We start from the raw sequence: 24,568 nt of genomic DNA, 5'->3' as shown, positions 1-24,568 counted from the left end.
AAATTCAAGTATTCCTGTGCTGTATTACAGTTAAATCTTGAGTATTCATGCAAAATCCCTGAAAACAGACTGAACAAAGTTGTTTGCTTTCCTCATGGAAACCTAGTGAAAAGCGAATAGTAAATAAGCAGCCACAGGTAAATAAGGTTCCTTTCAGTATTAATAAGATTATAATAGTAACATAGTAAGCAAGGAGTTTTTATAAAGTATGACATTTTAATGACAGTGTCTGTTTGAAAGCAGATACGTATTACAGTACGTATTTTTCATCAATATTCATAATTACATTTGCTAATGAACTGACAGCTAACAATCCTCCAAAAGGCAGTTAATACATTCCTGGGCTTCTACTAAAGCACAAATCATTGAATGCACAGTTCAGCTCAGAAGCCTTAAAATAAAAGTTATTAAAAGACTATAAGGCAAGATTCATAAAGCATATTGGCTTCCTTTCAAAACAGCCCAGAAAGATGCTTCTTACGACATCATCTTTGGGTTAATTTAGGAAGTGTATGGAAGCTTTTGTTTGTTCTTAGAGATACATTAATCTTTTGAGAAATCATGGAATTACGTGGGAAGCCACTACAAGCAAGCAGTTCATTTCCTCCTAATTTATTGAACTATTAATCAAGGCAATTAAAAAAAAAAATCATTTCCAAACTCATGTGCTCAGTCATTGTGGGGGGGCAGACCAAGTCCTTTAGAAAAGTGGACTCAGAATGTCAGTCAAGCTCACTGTCTCACACCTGTAGGCAGGGCACTCAGAGCATCCTTGGCTCTCAGACCAGAGCGATTAAAAACACTAAGTCTGTGCTGGGGTGTTATCTGCTTGTTCTCAAACTAAGTCCAAATAATGAGAATGCTAGCTATCCAAAAGAAAGGTTTCTAACTGCATGAAGAAAATTAACCCATTTTCAGTCAAACTGGCGCATACAAGTAACACAAATGTGCCACCAGGAGCTTGGAAAGGAGAAAAATGTGAGACAAGGGAGAGACTTCTTCCTTTTGGCAGCAGCAAACCGTTATGTCAATTCACCCTGAATGTAAAACCAAGTGTAAGTCTCCAGTGAATTCTGTTTCTTAATCCTTTGAGATGGGCACTAGATGCACTCGCAAACACCTTCAATGGCTCTGTTGCAATCAGGCACCTCCCAGAATGCCCCAGAATTGTTTCCAAATATCTACTAGAAATGCTGAATTATATTAATGCTATGATAAATACATTGTCAAACAGACTTCATTATAAGAGGGTACAAAATAACCAGTTCTTGAAAGAATACAATAACACAGAAACAGTGGATCAAAAATTATAATAATATCTTTATTTCTGACAGCAGAAGCATTTGTCCTTATTATTAAGCAGGCATGAATCTGGGATTAAATTATATGTTTGATGTGTTTGATTAGGGGATTATTTATTGTACCTTAAGTGGTGTATGAAGTTACATATTAATTCTGCACTCCCTCATATTGCTGAATATCTGAAACAATGCTTCTGAAATTGATGAAATTACTGTGAATTTTTTGTCATACAAATTAAATCTTAACCTGGATTTAAATGCTCGCTTTTTGAGGGCTTAGCTCTGAACAAAAAATAAACAAAATTTCTCATGTTAAATAGACCCTTTCCCCTGCCCTGATTGTTTTTACCAAGCAGACAGACATTAAACCAGTAGTCACTTGAAAGAGGATAGCAGCAGACAGCAATAGAACCTCTATTCAGTGCTGATCAAACTCCCAATAAAACTAAACCCAGAACAAGCGTTAGGACTTCTAAAACCTGGAAATGTGTACTGGGAGAATTCTGTCAAGCAAGTCCTTGCCAGAAAGGGGGAAATTCGGCTGTCTAAAGGTAGATGTCTAGTGCCATTTGGGAAGTCTAGGTGTGGTCTCTGGGAGAGCAGGGGTCTCCAGAGGTTCCCACTTGTATCTGCCAACCCCAAGCAGATGTCCTAGTTGCCCCAAGGCTTCTCAAAGAGCAGAATTGCACCCAGAGTGTCTACCATGCAATTAAGGACAATTTAAAATACTTCTTTAAGAAGGCTGTGGAAGAAAAAAGGTAACTATTAAGTATGACTTCTATCCCATAAACAAAACATGTTTAAAGGAAGCTGCCTTACCTCCTTGTTTAAAAAACCAAACAAATAAACAAAACACTTTTAATCCATCTAAACATACTCATGAGGTTTTAGGTTTGTATTTTCTGCCGACAGCCCTAAAAACTGTGACTCCGATGACAAAGATTGCATTGCATAAGAAAAAAGAGCCTTTGATAATCACCAGTTTACATTTGGGATGGTGACACACTAAGCATTTATGTAAAATGAGCATAAGCAACAGAGAGCATGAGATTATTACAGTCCTGCGTATCTCATGGGGACTTCAGGTATAGCATTAAATTACACCAGAAAGGCGGCCCAGAAACTTCTGCTGCACATTTGGGTCTGAAGGAAGGAAAAACAGGAATTTGTGGTGATTTCTAAGACTAGAGGTCCAGGAAGTGTGTGTAGGCCTGCCTATCTTTAAATGTTCATAAAGGTTAAAACATTAAAACTGCTTCATCCTTGCACTTACAATCACTAGCACACAGCAAAGGGGACATTCACTGCTGTTTTATACTGAAAGGTATTGTGTAAGGAGATAACTCCTTTACAGAATCACAGAATCACAGAATGGCTGGGGTTGGAAGCGACCTCTGGAGATCATCTAGTCCAACCTGCCTGCTAAAGCAAGTTCACCTAGAGCAGATTGCACAGGAATGTGTCCAGGTGGGTCCTGAAAATCTCCAGAGAAGGGGATTCCACAACCTCTCTGGGCACCAGTGCTCTGTTACCCTCAAGGTAAAGAATTTTCTCCTCATATTCAGATGGAACATCCTGTGCTTCAGTCTGTGCCCGTTGCCCTCATCCTATTATTGGGCACCACTGAAAGGAGTTTGGCCCCATCCTCTTGACACCCACCCTTGAGATATTTATAAACATTGATGAGATCCCCTCTCAGCCTTCTCTTCTCCAGGCTGAACAGACCCAGCTCTCTCAGTCTCTCCTCGCAAGAAAGATGCTTCAGACCCCTAATCATCTTTGTAGCCCAAACACCAGGGGGATGCTGAGGAACAGGAGGCAATAGGACAGAGGGGCTGTAGAATTAATTTTCCATGCACATAAATGAGAACCAAAGGCTACAGCAGTTGCTGAAGCAGACACTGCACTGGGCCTTCACCTTCCTTCCAGCTCAAAGGAGAGTTGGGTGTCACAGCTCAGCACCAGCATGCGTAGAGAAAAAGGCTGAAAACACATAAGGCTGTGCAGAGGCCCATGAGACACACAGCCAGCGTGTTTTGAAGAAATAAAGGTCCAGGGCTGAAGTCCATCTGCTTTACACTACTTTTCCAACTTTCGCCTGTTTGTCCAGCTGATCTATTGGGATGAGTGTTTTGCCCTGAGGTGAAAAGCCTCTCCTGCTTATTGCTTCACTACCTAGTATATTGGCGAAACAGTTTCATCATTTATAACAAACACAAAAAGTATAAGCAAAGGGACAGTTGCTTAAGTCACCTGGATTCTAAGCACAGACATGAAAGAAAGGCCTAATTGTGTCTAATTTGTTTCTAGAGTTTCTAAAAATGTGATGGTGTTTCAGGCAGCAAAGGGAACTAGTTTTACAGGAGTAGCACACACATAGAGTTCCATTCTCAGCCACTCTTCCTCAAGTAGCCCATACCTCGGCATGTCACCTCAGCCCTATATTTTCTACTAAGATCACTAACTCATTAAAAAAGGTCTCGCCTCCCACTTTGGAGAAACTCAGTTTCTACAGATGTAACACCTATAAAAACCAAGCAGCATATGCTGTAAAATGTGAGAAAGGTCTCTTAGTTGCTACTTGACTCATTATGCAGAAATATCCAGCCAGCTCTCACACTACTGAGACACCAGGACATTTGATATGAGACGTAATAACAGTCAGAGATGGCAGCTGATTCTATGAGTTTCAAAGAGCCCGTGTGTTAACACACACCAGGCTTACTACCACTCCTGACAGTCTCCAGGTGAGCATGAGAAGTCTTCAGTTCTAAAATTAGGGTTTCTGTTCTCTGCAAAATCTTAACAAGTAAAAACACACTGTATTTCTGTGTCATTATCTTGATCATATCTGATCACACAGAAATCCAAGCAAGCAGACTAGATTCCTGTATGTCTTGTTCAAGACACAGAAACGTATTTGTGCAGGTACAGAAATTCATCAGTGCAGATCAGGGAAGCAGCACACAGATAAAGCTGGTGTGGTATATATTCAGCGAGCAATGTCTTTCTTATGCTTCTTGAAATGTTCTAACATGGGGAGTATAATTTCAGTACTTGGTCTAGTATTGTAGTTCCTGTTAAACAACTATAATTACTTCATTAAGGTTTATTTCCCAATCAGCTATGACCCTATTCACAATTGCTCTGTATTAAATCATTCTGTTAGTGAAGTTGCAAGTGCAAATTGTCATAAAACATCACCCTTTTGCATCCACTCTGCACTGGTAAAATGACAAAGGCAAGAAGCCACAGAGAACCACATTGCATGCCTGAGTCCCTTAGAGGGGAATGAAGTTTTATTTATTTAGACTTCGGCAATCAACCTTTTGGTTCCCCAGCCAGAAAGATCAGTGTAATGAGATGCAAGTTCATAGCAAGCAGAGTTTGTGGCAAGCACCTGAGGGGTGTGTAGGCATCCAAAGGATGGTGAATGTGAGTACATTAAGACAGTGCCTCCCTCCATGAAGGCCAATACCAAAATGCATTTCCTCCATTATTTCCCAAAAGATGAATTTCCATGTAGCAGTTTTGAAGTCATGTAGTAGTTTTGAAGTCATCAGACTTCCCTCCTCATTTCTGACAGATGCCAAAGTCAGGTCCGCTGTCATCTTCCATTCAGTCTGTCCACGCTGAGCCCAACTAACAGAAACTGGCAGAGGTCATTTCACAAACCTGGTGAGCTAGTAGTTGTTAAAGTTCTGCCTGAAATGTCATTGTTGGAACAAGACACTTCAGGAATAAAGACTCAGGAAAGCAAATGCAAATTTTTAAAAGGTAAGATCCATTCCTGTCACTGGAAATAACAGAAACTATTTAAGAATGTCCTTTCCATGCATTTCCATGATCCTGGCCTTCAGTGAACAAAACCACGGTTTTCTTGGATCATCCCAAATTCCAACAAACAGGCAACTGCCACCTAATATAAAATGATGTAATTTTTTATATTTACACTTCACTTAAAAATAGTTCTCAATGTCAGGAGAGAAAGGAAGTGTGAGCTCTGAGCAATAACAACTTCCTCTTTTATCTCTCTACTAATGTATTATAGCATTTTTAACACAGGAAGCGGAGTTTGCAAAATCACATATTTGACAGAACTTGTCACAACTGAGCAAAAAGAGCTGACCTTTGAGTGTTACCGAAGTGTAAGCAAATGTAATGCAACAGCTGACATGCGCTTGTACTCTGAAAACTTTGAAAAAGCAGTGAAGAGTCAATCAGAAAGGTGCTTAATGCCACCTCCCTGTCATCATATCAAGTAATTTGAATTAGATAATTTTGAAGCTTTCTGAAGGTTTCCCTTATCCTCCATTGTCAGTAGGTCATTAAACTGAAGAAGTAGAAAGAAGTAGAAAAGTCAGGGACTTCAGGCCATGTTAGAGCTGCTGCATGAGTTGCTCTCTCTTCCAAAAGACACTGTAACACTACTCTGCTCTTAGGTGTACCAAAAGGCCCAAACTAGGAAAACTATTTTGATGTTGATTTCATCAAACTGTTAAATTATTGGTTGCAACTCTCAGTGATTTTTCCAGACTTTCATTTAAAGCATGTTTCCCTGTTCTCCTGGAAACTGAGAGACGAAGAAACCAAAAGAACCCAAACGGCCATCGCGTATCACTTTCTTTTTGTCAGTGTACAAAATTCCTTCCCATTAAAAGTTGTGCTATAACATTTCTGTTACCTGCAGCTTCCAAATCATCTAAATAAGCATTTTAAAAACCAAAAGATGCAGATGCAAAATGTTAAAAACCTCCAAGTTCCTACTCTAAAATATACTGAGCTTTATGGAGAGTTTCCAGACAAATTGTGTCATCTTTACAAGCGTGCAGGCCATTTGATTAAATGACAGCCCAGCTCCAAGCCCTTCAGCCAGCATGCACACCTTGTGTGTAATCATGGCAGGCTGGGAAGTCAACCTTCAGAATCCTTATAAGCACACAGGCATTCTAATTTGCTTGCAAGGGACTTGGGTACCATTACTATTATGAAGAGCTACCACTGTCATTATATAAATAAAAGAAGATAAGGCCAAAAGAGTTCAGATACTGCATCCCTTCCTCTTCTATGTGATGACCCTTGCACAGATTTCATTTCAATATTTCCTCCACACCAGCTTGTCTCCTTTATAACTTCTCTTAACTTTCTACTTCATACCTTTTTGTCCTGGTACCCACATTCAGCCACCCATTACTTTTCCCCACTATATCCCCACAGTATCTTCTTCTTTACCTTCCTTTATTGTTTCTTCTTCAACATATTTTTATTCCTCTTCTTACCCCATATACTCATTTCCTCAGCCCGTCTCTCTCCATCCTCTCTATCATTCCAATCTCTTTCCAAACCAGCCTCCTGTTCCCTGTAGTTTGTTTCAGTGCCCTGTTTCCTCACTTCTAACAGCCTCTTCCTGCTTTTTGACAGTCTCTCCCTTAATTTCACTCACTTTCATGAAGTGCATATGCCAACACCCTATAATCCTTCATCACTACACATTCCTTCAACATAATGTTCCTGTTAAATCACTTTTTCTCTCTCAGCTTAGATTGCTCTTGGCTCCCAGCAGCTTGTTCTAGCAAGGGTTTTATCCAGTTTAATGAATTACTGAATAGATTACCTGATAGCTAAAATGCTAAAATAATCACCTCTCACTCTTTATTTCTTGTGCTTGTAAAAAGAGCTGATCATGTTTTATGGGAAGGGTGGCAAAAAAAACCCTGCATGATGACCACCTGCATTCGAATAATGAGATCTCCTAATTAAGTGAACAAGGAAGATAACAATACCTGAAATAAGATCATCCTAACCCCATCTGAAACCATTCTAACACACAAAATAGAGCTAAATTCATGAACACCCAACTATATCCTTCTGAGATATTTTTAAACATTCTTGATGTGAAAATCTCACAGCAGAGGCGCACTTGAGTCACATGCAGATAATGCTGGCCCTTTTCCAGTCACTATCTAATACATCACAACTTGATAGCCAATTCCCTATTTGTGTCTGCTTCTGGTATTTGTCAAGGGACGCAAGGGGTTTCAGTCTCTTTTCAATAAAGTCAAGTATTCCAAAGAGTAAAGCATTTTGTTGGCATATCCCACTCCTTCCACACCCAAAGGACGTGACGGGGTAGAGTCGCCTTCTACAGGAAGCCACCGGTTCTCAAAACTGATTTCTACAAAGGTTAGAAAAGGAGATTTGTTCTAACCTGTGGCTTTAAGAGCAATCCTAGTTAAGTGTTACTTTAAATCTGGCTGCCCTGAGGATGAGTGGGCTCACCCAATACTTTTTCAGTCACTATTTCCCCTCTGCTCCTGTTTTTTCCCTCAAGGGTAGTAATCTTCTCCCAGTATGCACAACACAATCAGGCTTGTAGTGGCTCAGCTGCCCTGGTTAGTGTACTCTAGGAAATCAGCCAAGATTCAACTTCGTGCTCACACTATTCATTCTTGGAGATTAAGATTGTGTATAACCTTTAAATACTTGGATCCCAGTGGCTTTTGAAAGTTGTATATGTTGAGATTTAATTGGGCTTCTCATGCAAACTTACACCCCTACAAAATTCCAAGATGCTTTCCAAGAGCCTCATCTCAACCTACAAGGTGGCACAGCTTGCAAAGACATCATAGGTGCTAGAAGTAATAGCAACACTTTTCCTGTATCTCCTTGGAATACCCTTCTGTTTCTGCTAATTAGACTTTATCTTCATTAATTAATTGTTACAAAGGTCAAAGTCTAACATGAAGACGCTGATTTTTCTCATAAAATAATCTCCAAGACAGAGGTCTGGGGAGATGAGATGGCTTCAAACCAAAACAAATATTTGACTTCCCATATAGAGGGATGCAATAAGTAATATCATAAGGCTGGGAAAAGGGAACAGAAAACGTAAACTCACAATAAGGGGAAGCTGGTGCTCAGGTGTAAGTATTTATCATGTGGTTTTCCTACAGAACATTGAAGATGACATTTTAGGGAAGGCTGGAGCACTGAATTAGCTGGCGGTGTAGAAAACACAGTGTCTTACCTCCTCACTCTGAATATATACCAACTTTGAGCATATAACCCTCATAGGAAATGTATGAGAGAGTTCTAACTGCTCTGACATCAACCCAAATATCTAAGAGCGCGCATCACAGAACACTGTGCAGCACTAGAAGGCAGGAAAAGGTCTGTTACAGTGCTCTCCCCTAATAGGTCTGTGCTGCCTGGCAGTAATGCGCAGCACAGATGGTATATGGATGATGTATACACATCAATACCTACTTTTTCATCAGGCTGTGACACCCTGCTAGATACATCCTTGCTGGATAAAGAATTCCCATTCATAATTACTCTCTGAGATTCAAGTGCTTTAATTGCAAAACTAATTGCTATGAGTTATATGAATATAGGCTTTACGTCACACAATAATTCAGTTGCCATAGAGGCATCTAATTGTAATTGGGCATATGGTTTATAATGGATAACAAACTAACATTAGTCATATACGGACAGGTTTTACCCTGGAATCAATTCCAAATGATGTGGGGCTTATGCGATATTTTGTTATTCTCTCCTTTTGTCAGTGGGCACACACTGCAAACAGCTTATGAAGCCTTTGCCAGTTTGACAGGTCAACTGGAGAACTGGGATAAAAGCCTCAAAGTCACGCTGTTCTTCCAAATTTCATGAGAATTCTGAGAGAAGTAGAAGAGACATTCCAATTAGCATCTCCACTAATTAACGTCGCTACTAATTTCACAGTTTTACTTGAGCCTTTTAATAATTTGGAAAGATTAATGACATGTCTCTTGACCAGCAGCTCTGCACATGAAAGCCAGCCCAGCATACACGCAGGAGGAAAGAAATACAGGTGACTTTGGCAGGAGGGGAGAGATGCAGAAGACTCAGTGGAAGAATAGGAGGATAAAGAACATCCCTCCCTAGGACACAAGGCCTAGACAGCTATGCTGTTCAAGAACAGTGTGTTTCTCATGGGAAAAAGACACCAAGCTGCTCTTACAAGTCTGTTTCCCCAGAGCGGAGTAGAAGTTGGCATACATTTTAGTATCTTACGGCTGACAAACTTTTTACTTCCCAAGCCAACACATTCACCCTTTTAAGAACCACCTTTTTCAAACTTCTCTGTATTCCCAGCAACGCTTCTTGGCATTTTAAAAAACAACCTGAGACAACATGAATGTGTTAAAGCCTTTCTCGGTTGACTGCTTTCGCACACACTGTCACCTTGCAAGTTCCCTGGCACTGCACACTTAACCCCCCCCCTCTACCAGTTCCTCGTTGCTCACACAGGGAGCAGCCCATGGAGCCGTCTCACCGGGATGCCTCTCGGCACCTGAACACGCTCCTGCTCTGTTCCTGCTCCTTTCCCAACACCGAGCAGAGCACTCGCTGCAGCTTCTCCTTTTTCTGCTTTGTGATTTCACTTAACCCTTCTGACTCATTTTAGATCCACACCCCAACTGGCATTTCATGTTAAGCCCTCCTTGCTGTCAGGTACCACCGGCACTGCACGTTTCCCTGAAAATCTCCCATTTTGCTCCCTTTGATACTCTCAAATTTTGTTTCGCACACCGAGCGAGCAGCTGCCGACACCTGCTGCTTGCCCTTGCGGAGAACGGCGCTGGGATCGTTTAACACAGCGCCGCGACCGGTTCCAAGCGCCCGCCCTGCCAGGGGAAGCCTCTCCGGCCGGCTCGCCGGGCCTGCGGCCGCTCCGGCAACAGGGCTCCGCAGCCCCACAGCCGGGGCCTGCCCCGCCGGCCGCCACCTCGCTCTCCCGCCCCACGCCGCGGAGCCTCCTGCCGCCCCCTCCATGCAGAGCGGCGCGGTGCCGCCGGCCTCCCCCGGGGCCGCTTCGCCTTCCTGTCGCGACGCCCAGGTCGCCCCGTGTTTCCCTGACGAGCAGAACGCGGCCGCGCCCGCCATGCGCTCCTCAGGCTCAGCCCGGCCCACCGCCCCCTTCGCCGCTCGGGGCGTCCCGGCGGGGAGGAGCCGCCCACCCCACCCCACCCCACGCAGAGACCTCCGGGCGGGGCGGCGCGATTCCGCCCTTGACTGGGACTGGCCGAAGCCGCCTCCGCCTTCCCGCTCCCTCGCTACCCTGGCGGCGGCGGCGGTAGGACCCAGGTGAGAGCGGGGCGGTGCCAGGCGCCGCTGGGGGACGGCCCGGGCGGTTGCGGCGGCGGCCGCTCCCGATCGCGAAGGAGGGGTCGGGCGGAGGGAGGCCGGGCTCAACTTGACAGGAGGGAGGGAGCGAGGGAAGGAGGCGCCGGTGGCTGCGCTCGCCGGGCGCGGGTGAGTGAGCGAGCGGGCGGCGGCGGGCGCGGGGAGGGGAGCGGATGGCTGAGGCGCGGCGCGTCCCCGGCGGGCGGCTGGAGCGCGGGGACGGCGCTCGGCCGCGCCCCGGTGACCGAGCGGAGGCGGGGACACCGGGCGATCCCCGGCTCCGCTCCGGGGGCTTGCGGCGGCGTCTCTTCCCTCGCGGCCCGGAAGAAAGTTTCGGGGATGCCGGTGGGGTCAGGGGTCCCATTCCCCTCAGGCGCCCGCCCGCGCCCCTTCGCCTGCTCCGCGGAGCCCGGCTGCCAACCGGCGGTCGCCCACCGTGCCGCCGCCTTCGCTCGACGCCCGATCGGAGACAAAGCCGCCGCCCCAGCTGCCACCCCGGCCCCTCTCCCCGCGGCGCGCAGGGGACCCGGGGCCGCTGTCCTGTCAGCGACCGGCGTGTGGGGACACACTGACCCGCTGAGCGCCGGGCAAACTTATTTTTAGACGTGCCTCCTATCTCAATGCCTCTTAAAAATAGCACAGTCCTTATTTAAGGAGTGGGAAAGAAAGTGGATCTGGAGGCCTCGTGGTCGTTTGGGTTTGTTTTTTTTTTTAAAACCCTTTTTTTAGAGAAAAAAAAAATTGTTTCAGTGATGTAGGCAACTCTGGGCCAGTTAATATCCACAGGTACATGCTGGATGTTTTTACTATGTCTTCATTAAGGTCACCCCATAAGCACATGAACAAAGGTCCTCGTGGCTTTGTCCTCCACAGTGTCTTCAGCGTGAAATCCAAGGTCTAATGTGCGCACACACCTGGTTGATGCAAGACTTTTTATAGGATGACTCGAGCTTTTTTGATCTGTTGTTTTCATCATTTTCTGGCCTGTCACTTCCCTCTGGAATGCCTGCAACATGTGGGCGATGCGGGTTGAAGGAGTGATAACGACCAACAAAAATCAGTACTGTTTATTATTTTTTAAATGAACCTCGTGCTCTTGTTTTAGCTGCTGTATCTCAGCTGATTCTAGTGACAGAACTACCATAAAATAAAACTTGTGCCAAACATATAATATAATTTGTATCAATATTCTGGTCATGATCGCTCACAGAGGAGAATTTTGATTTTTTTAGAACCACTACGAACGTGGGAGACTTGTGTAAAGTGTAAATGAAAAAAGTGTGTCTCCAATAAGGAGAGGAATTTTAAGAATAAAACATCAAATTGTAGAGTACTTTAGATTGGAAATGACCTCAGGGTGTCATCTAGTCCTTCCCCCGCACTCAGAGCAGGTCGGGTTGGATCAGGTTGCTTAGACCTTGTCCAGGTGAGTTTTGAGCCTCTCCAAGGATGGAGATTCCACAGCCTGCTCTGGTTGTGGCTGTGCTAGTGTCTGACCACCTTTGTGGTGATTTTTTTTTTCTCTTTAGCTAATGGCAATTTCCCACGTTGCAATTTGTTTGTGTTTCCTCTTGTCCTGGCACTGTGCACCTCACATCCGTCTGTGGGTGACTGTAGCCATATGCATCCAGAAGTAGTTCTAGAAGCTGGCACAAACCATGCTAACATTTTGGGTCAAAGGGCCAATTGTTTCATGACATCTTTATAATTGCTAGATTTCATTCTCATAAATTGGAAATTTATTCTTCCCAAGCATTTGCTTAACATTTCGTATTTATTTGAGTGTGGTTAATAGCAGATTAGCATTTAAAATGCATAATCACTTTATGAAGACTGTGTGGTGTTTTTTTAATTAAATAAATGTCTCAATTTACCCATCTCTGTCCATTGGCCTTGCGTTCCTTAACCTGAATTTGAGACAGTTTGCTCCCAACTTTTGTTAGAGTCCTTTTACCATTAACAGTGTCATATAGTCTCCTGGAATTACAGAGTCTCCTCATTTTACTAGAAGGAAAGCTTTTTGGCTTTCATCTTGAAATGGATTTTCCTTGGGAAGGCATGTGCCTTGAACAATAGAGTACAACCTGTTATTACTGGGAAGTTGCCTTTGTACTATATAGGTGTTGTTTAATGTGCTGGAGAAGCCTTGGCTGATATTTATGATGCTGTTGGTGTGCCAAAGAGGTGGGCACCTTTTTTCATTCAGCAGAAAAACAATAATTGTTTTAGCCTGTGCAGAATAACAATCTGCATGTTCTCCATTGTGACACATGGCTGCCAAAATTACTTCTTTCTTAATTTGCCTAAATTCTTGGATGCTGCTGATAACATTTCAAAAGCAGGAGAATATATTTGCAATGTGATTCATAGCATGTCACTTCTGGACGTGTCTGGGTAGAATTTCAAAACATTGGTATGATTCTGCTTAATAGCAAATGCTTCTGAATAACTTATGCTTTCCATTAGAGCCATATCAAATAATTTATTAGAAGCCGTTTGAATGGCTGGCTGAATGGCCCTGAATTTGATGATATTTGGAATCGTTTGATAAATAATTTAACTTACTTTTCCAGATAGCATCTGACATTTTATAATGATGGGAACACCTGACAGTTACACTCATTGGCTTGTATTAATTGTAGTGGGCTTCCACTCAGCAAGAAACCAAATGTATGGCTTTTGTTGTTGTTTTTTATTATTTTATTTATTATTGTAATGCCTGTGAGTTTTAGATATTTTGACATGCATAAGCTTCATCTGTAGGCTCACTGAACTCTACGTTATACACGCAAGATTTACAATTATAACTCTGCTAATATTTTAGGACTTTTAAAATGGTATTTGCTGTTTCAAAAGTGGACTACTTAGTTTGTTGACTTTTTTCCCAATCTGTATTAATCTCCTGTTAGCATGTCATTATAGTAAAATAAATAAACAAATGGCATATTATGTTTCCATATAATAAAACTTTCTGAGAGCATTTAAAGGCTTTATTTGATTTGACGGTATTTGAGAATGATTTGCATAGTTGCTAAAACAGTTTATCTTGGACTGTGAAGATCAGAATCTTGGAAAGGGAGATCACAATATATCTGCAAGCAGACCAGGATAGCAGTGATTCATGTAATAACTTTCAGTCTGATTTTGAACAAGAACATAAAACTGGGAATGCACTTGTTAGACTCATGAATGGTTTTTGCTTATTGTAGTGTGTTCAGAAAGGCTGTCACGAGCTTTAACGTTATTGTATAGGATAGAATTTCATAATGCAGCTCAGACGCTTTCAGTTTTATGGCCTGGAGGACTGAATGTTGGAACTGCTGAGCTAAATTAAACCTGGGGTCTGTGACAATGACTAATACCAGATGCTTCAGAGGGAATTGCAAGAACAAATGTGAGATAATTTGCATCACACGTCCAGGGTTAATCCAATGCTTTGTAGTTTGGAATTGGCTTAAAACCCAAATAATGGGTAATAGTCTCTCAGATGTTATTATGCATAATTATGAAAATTTTGTTGCTGATATAAGTAGCCAGTTTAGTTCTCAGGCTAATTTGGGGGCAGCTAGTTAATGCAAGGGTATTTTTTTGCTTGCCTGATGCCAGACTGCTTACAGACTCAGGCCAAATTTACTTATTTTTTTCCACTAAATTCAATGATCAGCACTAATGTGACATTTGGGAAAAAAAAGATGCTTCTGCCCACCATGATTACACTTTGAACTGCAGTGGTGACAACAATGACCTGGGTGTGAAACCTGCCCAGTTGCAGATTCATTTTCTATTTGTGTTGGAGCAAGGTCTGGAACAGCAGCTTCTCCTCAGAGAAGATAGTTTGTAGGATGGTCTGAGGTGTGTGTATTTCTCAGCTTTTCCTGTGGAACTGAAGCAGAGACCGGGCCCATGCTTGCTAGTTAGACTTGTTGGACTTGTGAAGTTTGTGTTCTAACAGCTGTCCTAGTGAGTGTCTAAGTATTTTATATATAAACAGCATCAACAAACAAACAACGAAGAAGTCTGAAATGACACTGATGCTTATTTGAGCCTCCTGGGCTGTGAGCTTGATTTTAAGGGGCGGGGGGGGGGGCGGGGGGAGAAGGGGGAAGAACATTGTGATAGTACAGTCTACTTCTGAATATTGTTCAATTCCATATCAGTATCATCTTGAATGTGGGATGCTTATCATCTCATATTTACCTTACAGTGTGTTCCTGAATACTGTCAGATTCCCAATGTTGATGGCTTCTGGTAAAAATAAGTTGTGCGCTATGTGAATATGTATTTATGAACATGTCAAAATAATACATGGTAGAATGGTACCAGTCAATATTGTTCAGTAAATACCTGTGAACCTAAGCATAGATTTCATTATGGTATTGCTTAGGAATTTCTGCTGTTTTTTGTGAACTTCATAGTCTTTGCACATGGCCCTGTGGAGGGTTTTGAAAGGTTTACAGTTTGCTGGTGAAATTCTGCAGTACCTTCTGCGAGCTCCTGACAGACTTCACGCTACGTTTGAGGACTTACGTGTTTTTGAGCTTTGAAATTGCACAGACTGCTGTTCCAAAGCAGTGTTCCTTCAGATTCTGTGTGAGGTGGGCCGGATGGCTTTGTGTTTCTTTTTTCTAGAAAGAAATCCATGACTTATGTATACCAAACTGGCCCTCAAAGGAGTACCATTGGCTCCTGCTCAGGGGTTACCTCTCTCAGCCTAGAAATCAGTAGTCTGTTGTGCTAATCCCACGGCAGCTCCACCAGTTTAAGCGATTGGTTGCTAATATTTGTACTAATGTGTCATCAAAAGCCATTTTCCACAGAACACTCTGTGTTCACAACCCGACCACTCCTTCTGTTCCGTGCTGGCAGCATCATTGCTGCAAACATCCCTAGCAGGAGGCTGCTATAGATGGCAGTGTCAGGCTGGAGAAATGATGGGAGAATTTTTGGTGATTACAGTCAAATGGGGTGAGAAATACATTTAAAACCTAGATTTCTGTCTCTGGTAACTGAAGTTTTATTTCCCAATATACTCTTTGTAAAATCATAGCTTTTATTGACTTTTTATTATATTGTCTGTGTCAACCAAGAAACCTCCTTACATGTTTCAGGCAAATGTTGAAAAGCATAGAGATAAAAAACGCAGTACGTGTTCACTCTCATATTTAAGACTCAGTTCTTGAAAATTTGTACTTCAGATTCTCATGAATCCTTCATCATATTTTTAAGAGAGCTGGAATGAACAAAGCATATGACAACATAAATAGTGTTACTAATGTCTATAAAATATTAGCCTGTGCTTCATGGTAGAGCATTTTGGTTTATTTCAGTTACGTAAGAGCACAGATAATTAGAGTAGTTTGAAGGAGTTTAAATGCAAGTGTCAGTCATCATTGTAAATGAGTGAAGGATAGGATGTGGATTTATTTTATTCTTTGCATCATAGCAGGCGGTTTGTCTTGGAGCAGAAATTGCAAGGCCTCCAGACCAGGCCAGGCCAGGCCAGGCCATCCAAATCTGGCATAGGATTCCAGGTCAGAGCATCTCTCTGAGTGAGACTGGAACTGCTTTATATGCTACGTATGTCAGGGAGCAGGAGACATTTGGCAGTGCTGTAGGACATTGCTGTCTTCTGAATTGAATACTAGGGGTATTCTTATTTAGATAGGAATTGCTTTTCAAAGATAGGCTCTTTGCACAACAGATCTCTGAAAAATAATCTTTATCTCAACTTGTGGAAGGCTTCGTTTGGGACAAAGCACCTATGTGTATTCACTGCGGGACTTCCACTGTGATCATCATAGGTGTACCTCATGAGTTGTATAAAAACAACACAGGGAAGTTTTGTTTGTTTTTAGGGATGAAATCAGCTACTACTTCCTATTACTTTGTATATTCTTTCAGATGTCTTTAGTAAAAAGCTAATTCTATGCAAAGGCAAAATTAATTTGAATAGATGCTATTGTTCTTTGGAAAAAAAATGCTATGTAGTTTTGTACTTAGTATAAAGAAAATACAAACTGATTCTTCCAGAAAGCAAGCTGGTTTTCTCTTACAGTAGAAACAGGTGTACTTGTGGAGAGTGACAGCCTTACTGCCTGCCTTTAACCTCTGTGCATGTTATGAAATACCACAAATGATCCTGCAGTTAGTGTTGGCACTGAGGGTGAAATGATAGACAAGTAACATAACAATTGTTTTTGATTGTACTATAGCAGTGTAGGCTGTTCTTAAGTGGATAATTCCATACATTGCTTTTTAATAAGTAATTTGTACAGACTTCACAAAAATCATCAGTCTTTCCTTTTTTCCCCCAGTGTGATGAGTTTTGAAACCAATTAGAAGGAACCTGTATGCATTATCTTAATGAGAATCTGTTCTGGTTAGTCTATACATGCACTTTCAACTTGGTTATTATTAAATGAATATTTGCAGTACCTTAGAATTCTACATTTTATATACATAAAAAGTTGTACGCATTGCTCATTTGAGATGTTTGTAGCAATACATGTTCTGAGAGGTTGCTTTGGCTATTAAAAGTTTCATTAGACAATCTTTGAAGATTTAAAATTAAAAATAAAATAACATTTGCATCTTTCATATTGTATTTGCCTACTTCTGTCTCCTAATTAACTGTGATCATCATTAACAGCAAGCCTGTCCTCCTGTGAAATCTGGAGCTAGTAAAGCTCATTTGCTTACAAATTTTTATCTTACAATTTATCTGATGTTTATGTTTTACTGTGGTACAATTTCTTTCCATGTGTGCCCTGCTAATGTGTATTTGATGTGAATCCACACTCCAGCCTTTATCTCATTCAGGGCATTTATTGGAGCTGCTCATCAGAAGCTTGTTCTTCACTTGGCCATCTGTTTCCCTGAAGCATATAGCAATTTAACTACCTTTGAGCTTGCTATCCTGTCAAAAATCAGTAATATCTGCCAAGCGGTTGAAAACTGTTGGGAGGGGAGGAAAGAGATGTTCGCAGCCCTCGTGATCACATAAGCTTCTTAGCATTAGCAAAGTAGACCTGAAATCTGTATTTTAATCATTCTGAAGCACTTGGGATTCTGATGCTCTCCTTAAAGAGACATGTCTCAAAAAAGAAAATTGTTTGTCTATGAGAAGTTTAAAACATGCTCTGAAACCAGATAATATTTCTTGAAATTCCTGGTGCCAACAGGAGACTCCTAAAATGCGGATTTATTTTAAATAAAATATCAGACCCGCATTTTAAAAAGTTTTTTTCATAAATTCTGTGTTTTCCTGGATATTTTGAAAGCAGTAATAGCTACAATTTATTTAAGCAAATAATTTTGATGAGCGTGTATCCTACAGCTTAATATCCTGAATATCTTTGCAAGAGTTTGTGCAAGGAGTGTAGAGTCGTGTGGGATTGGGACATCTGTCAGAAAGAATACCTTTAACATACACTGCAGATTTAAAGCTCCTGCTCATCCTATTGAAAATACTTGTGGAGTCACATACTCCAACACAATGTTTCACTCAGTTTAAGTAGAGATGGTTTTTGTGATATGTTATTTCAATTCTGGCCTGTTGCAGTGTCATTTAGCAACCTTGTCTAGAAGTCATATTACAGAAGTCATCTTGAAATTAATCCATACCATGCGAGTAGGAAATTGTCCCATAACAAATGACAATCGATATCCTGTTTCTTTTAAGTGCAGAAAGAAGAATAGAAAATTATTTTCTGTCAATAATTGTTAATCCCAATTAAACCTTGTAGCACTCAGAAATGTGCTATTGGTATTGACATGCTGTATGTTCTTAATAGTTTAGTCTTACTGTTTAAACAAGAGATGAGAAGTGGAATTCTGAAGAGAGGAAAAGCAAGGATTGCAAAAATAAATGTAATTTCTAAGTTAAGGAAAATTGATAGATTGATGTGAAGGCATTGAAAGGGGTGAGATTTAGATAGAGATGGGATGAATGAAGAGCATAATAAAGGATGAAGGGGAGAAATTACCTTTTATGGGAGCAGAGAAATGAGGGCAAGTAAAGCCTTTTGAAAATCAGCAGTGTCCCAGCTGAAATACAGTGCATAACTCCGCACCTACTATTTGAATACATTCTTCAAAAGAGTCCGCATTATTCTATTTCATGTCAAGCTGACTTTTTGAATAGTTTCTCACATTTCATTGCACACTTTGTTAACTGTAACTACTTTGCTAGTTGTAAATCACCTGGGACTGATTCTTTGCTCTTCTCAAGGTTTGCCTATTGAGAAGAAAAACTAGAAAACATTTTAAGTCTGGGTAGTCAGTGTCAGAACCACGTGAGAATTTTGCAAGGCTGATTTTCCCTGTTTAGGGACAACACTGGAAGCTGTAATGAGGACTCTCTGTCACCACGTAGGCTTAGGAAAGTCACGCTGCAGTGATATTTCTTCCCCAGTCTAAGCATGGCCAGCAAATGGACTATGGCTATTTACTGTGGTCTCATGAGAACACAAGTAGGTGCCCTTCAGAACAAAAATAATTGTTTTATGTTGCTCTTGCAGTTCATAAAATGCTTACTAATATCATCTTAGAAAGTATAAATACATAATTTGTTTCCATTTTTTGTATACATGCGGTATCTTGTTTCCTAGATGGAAAATGCTGCCATCATAAAAGAGAGAACAGCTGCATATATGTTTAGCCCTGATGGTTGTCTTTTGGGTCAGCTTTAATGTTTCTGAAAGGAGGAGGGGAGGGCAGTTACCCTCAAGGAAGGTCTGATCCAACTGGAGCAGTTTCCAAGGTGGAACCAAGGTGGGGAGAGAGCCAGAAGCTGCAGCGCAGGTAGAGGTTGGGACACAGAGAAGCGTCTGCTTCCAGCAGCAGTCAGGCCTCAGCGGCTGCTTCTGCACCACTGTGTGCACAGGTCAGGACCTGGACGTGATGCTAAGCTGACCTCTGCCTACACCAACCTGTCAGAGAGAATGAAACCAGACCCAAGGGCAAGTGTGGACATATATCAGAAGTAATAGGAAAGTAGAAAGTTGTTTTTTAGAGAGCTAAAGCTGTACAAGCGTATGCAAATACCAGTTTGTTAGTGACGTTATTTAGAAGAAGTTTCTAAATGATATATTACTCCTTGGAGGAGGTTATGTGGGTATGTTTCTCTCTAGGAAGCGGCTGAAGATTGGTGGGTTGGAAATAAGGTCCTGAGGAAAGAACAGTTCCCACAAGGGTATAGTTACGGGTTAGGTTTGGTTTTGAGCTTTTTAAATAGTGTCAACTGGCGACAAACCAGCTTGGATTCCTCTCGTATGCAGTTATATTGCTTAAGGTTCCTGGGTTTTGTATTTTAATAAAGTACAACTTCAGAGACCAAAAGCTGTAGTTTGGGTGGTTCTTTTCATATTCTTCTCTCTTATATATCTATTTTTTTAAGTGACCTCACATAAAAATGGGAAGGGGAAACAAGACTGTTCCATCTGAAGTCTGCATTGGGTTTCAGCAGTAAGTGCTAGTGCAATTTACACAACTATGAGGCAAAAAGGAACAGCAAAGAACATATTCTTATCTCTGGCAGATTGAACAGTGCCTAAAGTTCTGCGCAAATACAGACATTTAATATGGTGACATGGCTGGCTTTTGCCAACTTTCCACTATTTTTTTGGGTGAATTTATAATTTAAATTTATAAGCCTATTTAAAGAGGTGTGGCTGTTTTTTTTGTTTGATTGCTGTTTCTTTGGGGTTTTTAAAGTGTTGTTAATTATAAAAATGGAAAAGACTAAGATTGCCCTAATTCCCATGGTTAAAGTTATTAGTGGAGGGAAGCACACTGTGGGAAGGGAAGGTTGCTGTAGCTGTGTTTTTTTCATTATCTGTAAAGTAGTTTCTGTGCTGTCTTTCTCCTATCTCTACTTTCTTTCTTCTGCCTTGTGAGCATTGCTGTGGACTCCTTTTTAGCTTAATAATTCAGGTCTAGCAATTCACATGCTAACACCTAGCTTTGAGGTGTATGGCAGCAGCAGTATCCAAGGTCCCGCTGTTCAGCAATGAGTCTCCATTCTTTGAACAATCTGATCATGTTCCCCATCTCTTGGGAGGACTCACGTGCTGCCTTCAGGACTCTAGAACAATCTGTGAGTGATGAAAGTCTGATGGTGCTGAGGCTAGTCAGTCCATCTGAGAAGCAGCAGTATTCAAATGATATCTGAAGCAATCTGTAATATTATGACTCTGCTTCTCATTTCTGCTGCTATTAAAAGGTGAAGGAAGAATAGATATATCCTTAATGTGCCATGTAAGCCTTATGTGAGCGATGGCGTGTGATACTGTGCTGGGTGAAAAATTAATATCAGTACACTTGCAGGTGGCAGATTACTCTGTTTCCTGGAAATTACAGAATATTCTGAATAACTTTGTGTTGTGTGAAATTCAGTGTTGACATATATTAGGATCTGCTTCTTCAACAAAAAAAATAAATCTACACTGTTGAGACACCAGAGTAAATATTTATCTGTATTGATGGCTTAGTAGGTAAGAGAGGCCCCATTTTTTTTTTCCTGGCCCAAATATATGAATTAGTTGTCAGCAAACACATGAAGATCTCTGTTTATGTACAGCCATTTGCTGTCTCAAAAGAGAGCAGAAATAGAAGTCACAGACTGACAACAATGATAAATACGCTTTGAAAAACCTTCCATATAAAGCAAGTTTGAGAAGATTGGCACTTTTCAACTTTTTCCACTTAGAACTATATGCAGAATACAGTCTTTATGAGGAAAGGGAATTGTGTGTTCTGTCTACCCTTTTGGATGGAAGAGTAAAGACTGAGGAATAAAGTCAGAAAACCTCAAGTATGCAAGAAGTTCTTTTAGATGGTGTGTCATTAGTTTATGTAATTAACTGACAAAAGCATCTGAGTAATAGGAAGATGCTGATATTTCTACAACAAAAAATCAGATGCTTAAATGAAATATATGCCTGTGATATATAAATACAGTATTTTTGAGGTCCTGCTATAAATCCTGGTGTTTCAAAATATAAGCAAACTAGATGGAACAACTAAAAAGACACTTTCCCAATCCAGAATTGTCCACTGATGGATTTCTTGCACCTTCTGTCAAACCATCTGCTACAGGTTAATGAGCAGACAGTGTGCTGGATGAGATGGAGCGCTCGTATGAGCTATTTTGATAGCTCCCGTGTTCCTTTCAGTGGGAACTCTGTGATTAATGAAGCTTAGAGTTAAATTTTTGAGGACGGGGGCGGGCAAAGTGTTCTCTCTATGAGCTTCCGCACTGCAGGATGCTGTTGACAGAGAGGGGTGATGAACCCACATTGCTGTTTTTGAAGCATGTTTCAATGTTTTGTTATAAGCCTTTGTTTAGCAGCAGAACATCTCAGTAACCTCTGTCACGTGCCCATGGGAAGTAATGACTGCATCAAGAGGAGCAGGAGGTTGTTCCTGTTTTGGGCTGGAGGGATCTGCATAATTCCAGACATTATACATCACTCTGTAGTACAAAGCAGATATCGGTGCTGGAGCTACAGCCTCGATAGAAGAAATACCAGCTTCATTTTGCGATCTACCTGAGATCTCTCTGCAGAGGCATCACCGTCACCTCTTAAGAGTCTCTTCTGCTGCAATTCTGAACATGATACTGCACAAATATTTTTTTCTGCTGGTGACAGACACAGATGTTGTGTTTAAAGCTGCATACAGAATAGCAGAGAAAGTATTTATTTAGTTAGTTAATTACAACGTATGACCTCTTGAAGTATTTTTAAGTATGCTTCATCAAAGTATTTGTGAATGATCCAATTTTACTTTGTAACTTAATCATTCTTGCATTCATCAGGATTTAAAAAGGTTACCGGTGCCATTTGGCCACTGTTTAATGACTCCTATGAGTACTGGTGAAGTATGAGCTGCTGTAAGTATCAGAGGTCCAGACCCAACAACAGTAGGGTGGAAGTGACCAGTGTCCCCGTGTGTCACCATCAGCGCTCGCAGCACTGCTGTGGCTGCCCGCTCGCTGGACCTGCTGATGGTCAAAGCTGAAGCACGTTGCTGAGCACTGGTGGCTGCTCCAGGGACAGAAGAGCAGCGATGCAAAGGGTGCTCGTCCTGCAGTACAGTAGCTGTGGGTTTCCTGCTAAAACAGTGTTATCAGCTGTTGGACTGAGCCTGTGTTGGCCTATCAAAGACTCCTTGCTAGAATTTTTTGCTAAACTACTTTTTCTCTCATTAGACAACAATACTGGCATTTTGCATGTAGGTCAACAATGCGATTCTCTTCTTTTGTTTGACTATTGTTTTTCAGAAAGGGTTGGAGAGTGAGCATGCCCAGATGTTCCTCACCTCACAGATACACTGTGGGCTTCTTTGCTAGGAGCAATTCCTATGGCTTAAAATTTTTGCTAAAACAACTATCACCTATTAATTATGCCACTGCATGAAAATTCACAAAGTGAAAAACCATTATGGTCACATTGGAACAGTCTGTGCATCATGGCCACGCATATTGCATTAATAACCAAACTTTGGAGCTAATTAATTTTTCACACAATCTGATATTCTGACTGTTATCTATCTGTATTTAGTGAACTTGCCTAATACAGTAAGTGGTATGTGAATAGTGCACAAACTGAAAAAAGAGCTATAGCTACTCCTGACAGATCAACCTATTTCAGTCCATGTTTTCTGTCCCAGTGTAACTTCAGTGACTTAATGTTTTCAATGTACTTACTTTCAGTAAACCGACCAACTTAGTTTACACAGCACTCAAAGAGGGCAAGAGCTATTGCAGTTCATTTGTCGTTCCTCATGTCCCATAGCTGTGCGTGAATCCGTGGAAGTCAAATGTAGACTTGGGGCCTTCCTGCACTTGATGTTACTGGGTTATGATCTCCATTTCATAACTGAAAAGGCTCTGACATCTCTGTGTAAATACTTATTTTTACTCTTATATTTGTGGGGTTGTCAATAAGACCAAGAAGGTGAAGCTGCTGATCATAGGCATTCTGGTGACTAATTAATGTGTAATATTGTATAATGCAACTCTGTAGGGAGTCTCCTTATTTTTTACACAAAGTATAACCTAATTATCTAAGACTGATCTGTTGAAATTTTCTTCTCTCCCTCTCTGCCTGTCTATTTACTAGCTTAGATACTTTAAAACATTTGAGTTTTCTGAAGCATGTCCAAATTCCTTCAGTATTTGGGGAGAGGGGAACAGATGTAAAGGTCTTAAGTCTCAAGCAAGACCATGGAAAGGGTAACTGTAGTTTCACCCATATGAGACCCGTTTCCTTCTCAGCTGATGCTTAGGGACCAGGATTTGCTGCAGCATCTCAAGCAGCACTACATGCTTGTGGGTGGGCAATTGAATCAAGCCCCTACTGCCATATTAGAGGCTGTAGAACTGTTAAAGTGTCTCAGAGCTAGAAAAATCCTATTAATTTCTGATATAAGTCCTCAGAAATATCTGGAGGAAAAATATTAAGGTCATTAGATGCATATGGCATTAGATGCTTTTAATGAGACTAGGAGCATCATTAAATGAACTTTTAAGAAAGAGGCTGCTATACTGTAATTCTTTTAAATTTGTCTGTATCCTTACTGCTGCTGGAAGGAGCAATCCCACTCAACATTACTGAGTACATTAAGCTTTAAAACCAATTTGGGCCGCATCCACTCTACCATTACAAGTAATCTTTTAAATCAAAAACGTCTTAAATTTTAGAGTGTAGTTGTATCTATCTTTGAATAGAGAGTGTTGCTATTTTTAATGAAGTTTGAGCCATTTTATTTTGATTTATCTTCCATTTAATCTTAGCAGTCAGAACCAGGAGATACTGCAGCCAATAAACCTCTGGCCTTTTTTGTTTTCAGTTTAAAAGATTTGAAAACCATTTGTATGTTAATATGTAAAGTGCAGACTATGGTGGGACAGAAAGGTTGGGTGGGTTGTTAATCTAGACTTTTTTAATAAAGATTGAAAATAAATCCACTCTAGCTTGCTTTGTTTGACCTCACTCTTCTGAATATCAGCTGTAGAATATTGCTCTACAATTTGAGCAAAAGAATGTCAACAGTGAGTCTTCATCATGCTACATATGATTCAGAAAGCCCTA

At 41.2% G+C, this 24,568-nt stretch overlaps 1 protein-coding gene across 4 annotated transcripts in view; it reads left to right on the top strand.

Annotated features, from left to right (window-relative positions):
• Window positions 1–10,370: 10,370 nt before the first annotated feature.
• Window positions 10,371–24,568, top strand: part of FRY (FRY microtubule binding protein) — a 233,346-nt gene continuing 219,148 nt past the window's right edge. For 2 of the 4 annotated variants that reach the window (XM_082054461.1, XM_082054463.1), the window contains exon 1: window positions 10,469–10,601. The gene's annotated coding sequence lies outside the window, so the exon portion shown is untranslated. Of the gene's footprint in view, window positions 10,434–10,468; window positions 10,602–24,568 lie in introns of those variants that run through there. The other 2 variants (XM_082054462.1, XM_082054464.1) reach the window with 2 other exon arrangements.

Source organism: Streptopelia decaocto (genome assembly GCF_964273445.1).
Source record: "Streptopelia decaocto genome assembly, chromosome: 1".
NCBI lineage: Eukaryota > Metazoa > Chordata > Aves > Columbiformes > Columbidae > Streptopelia > Streptopelia decaocto.
Note: the sequence above shows the minus strand (reverse complement) of the source record. Positions and strands in the feature narration are given on the sequence as shown.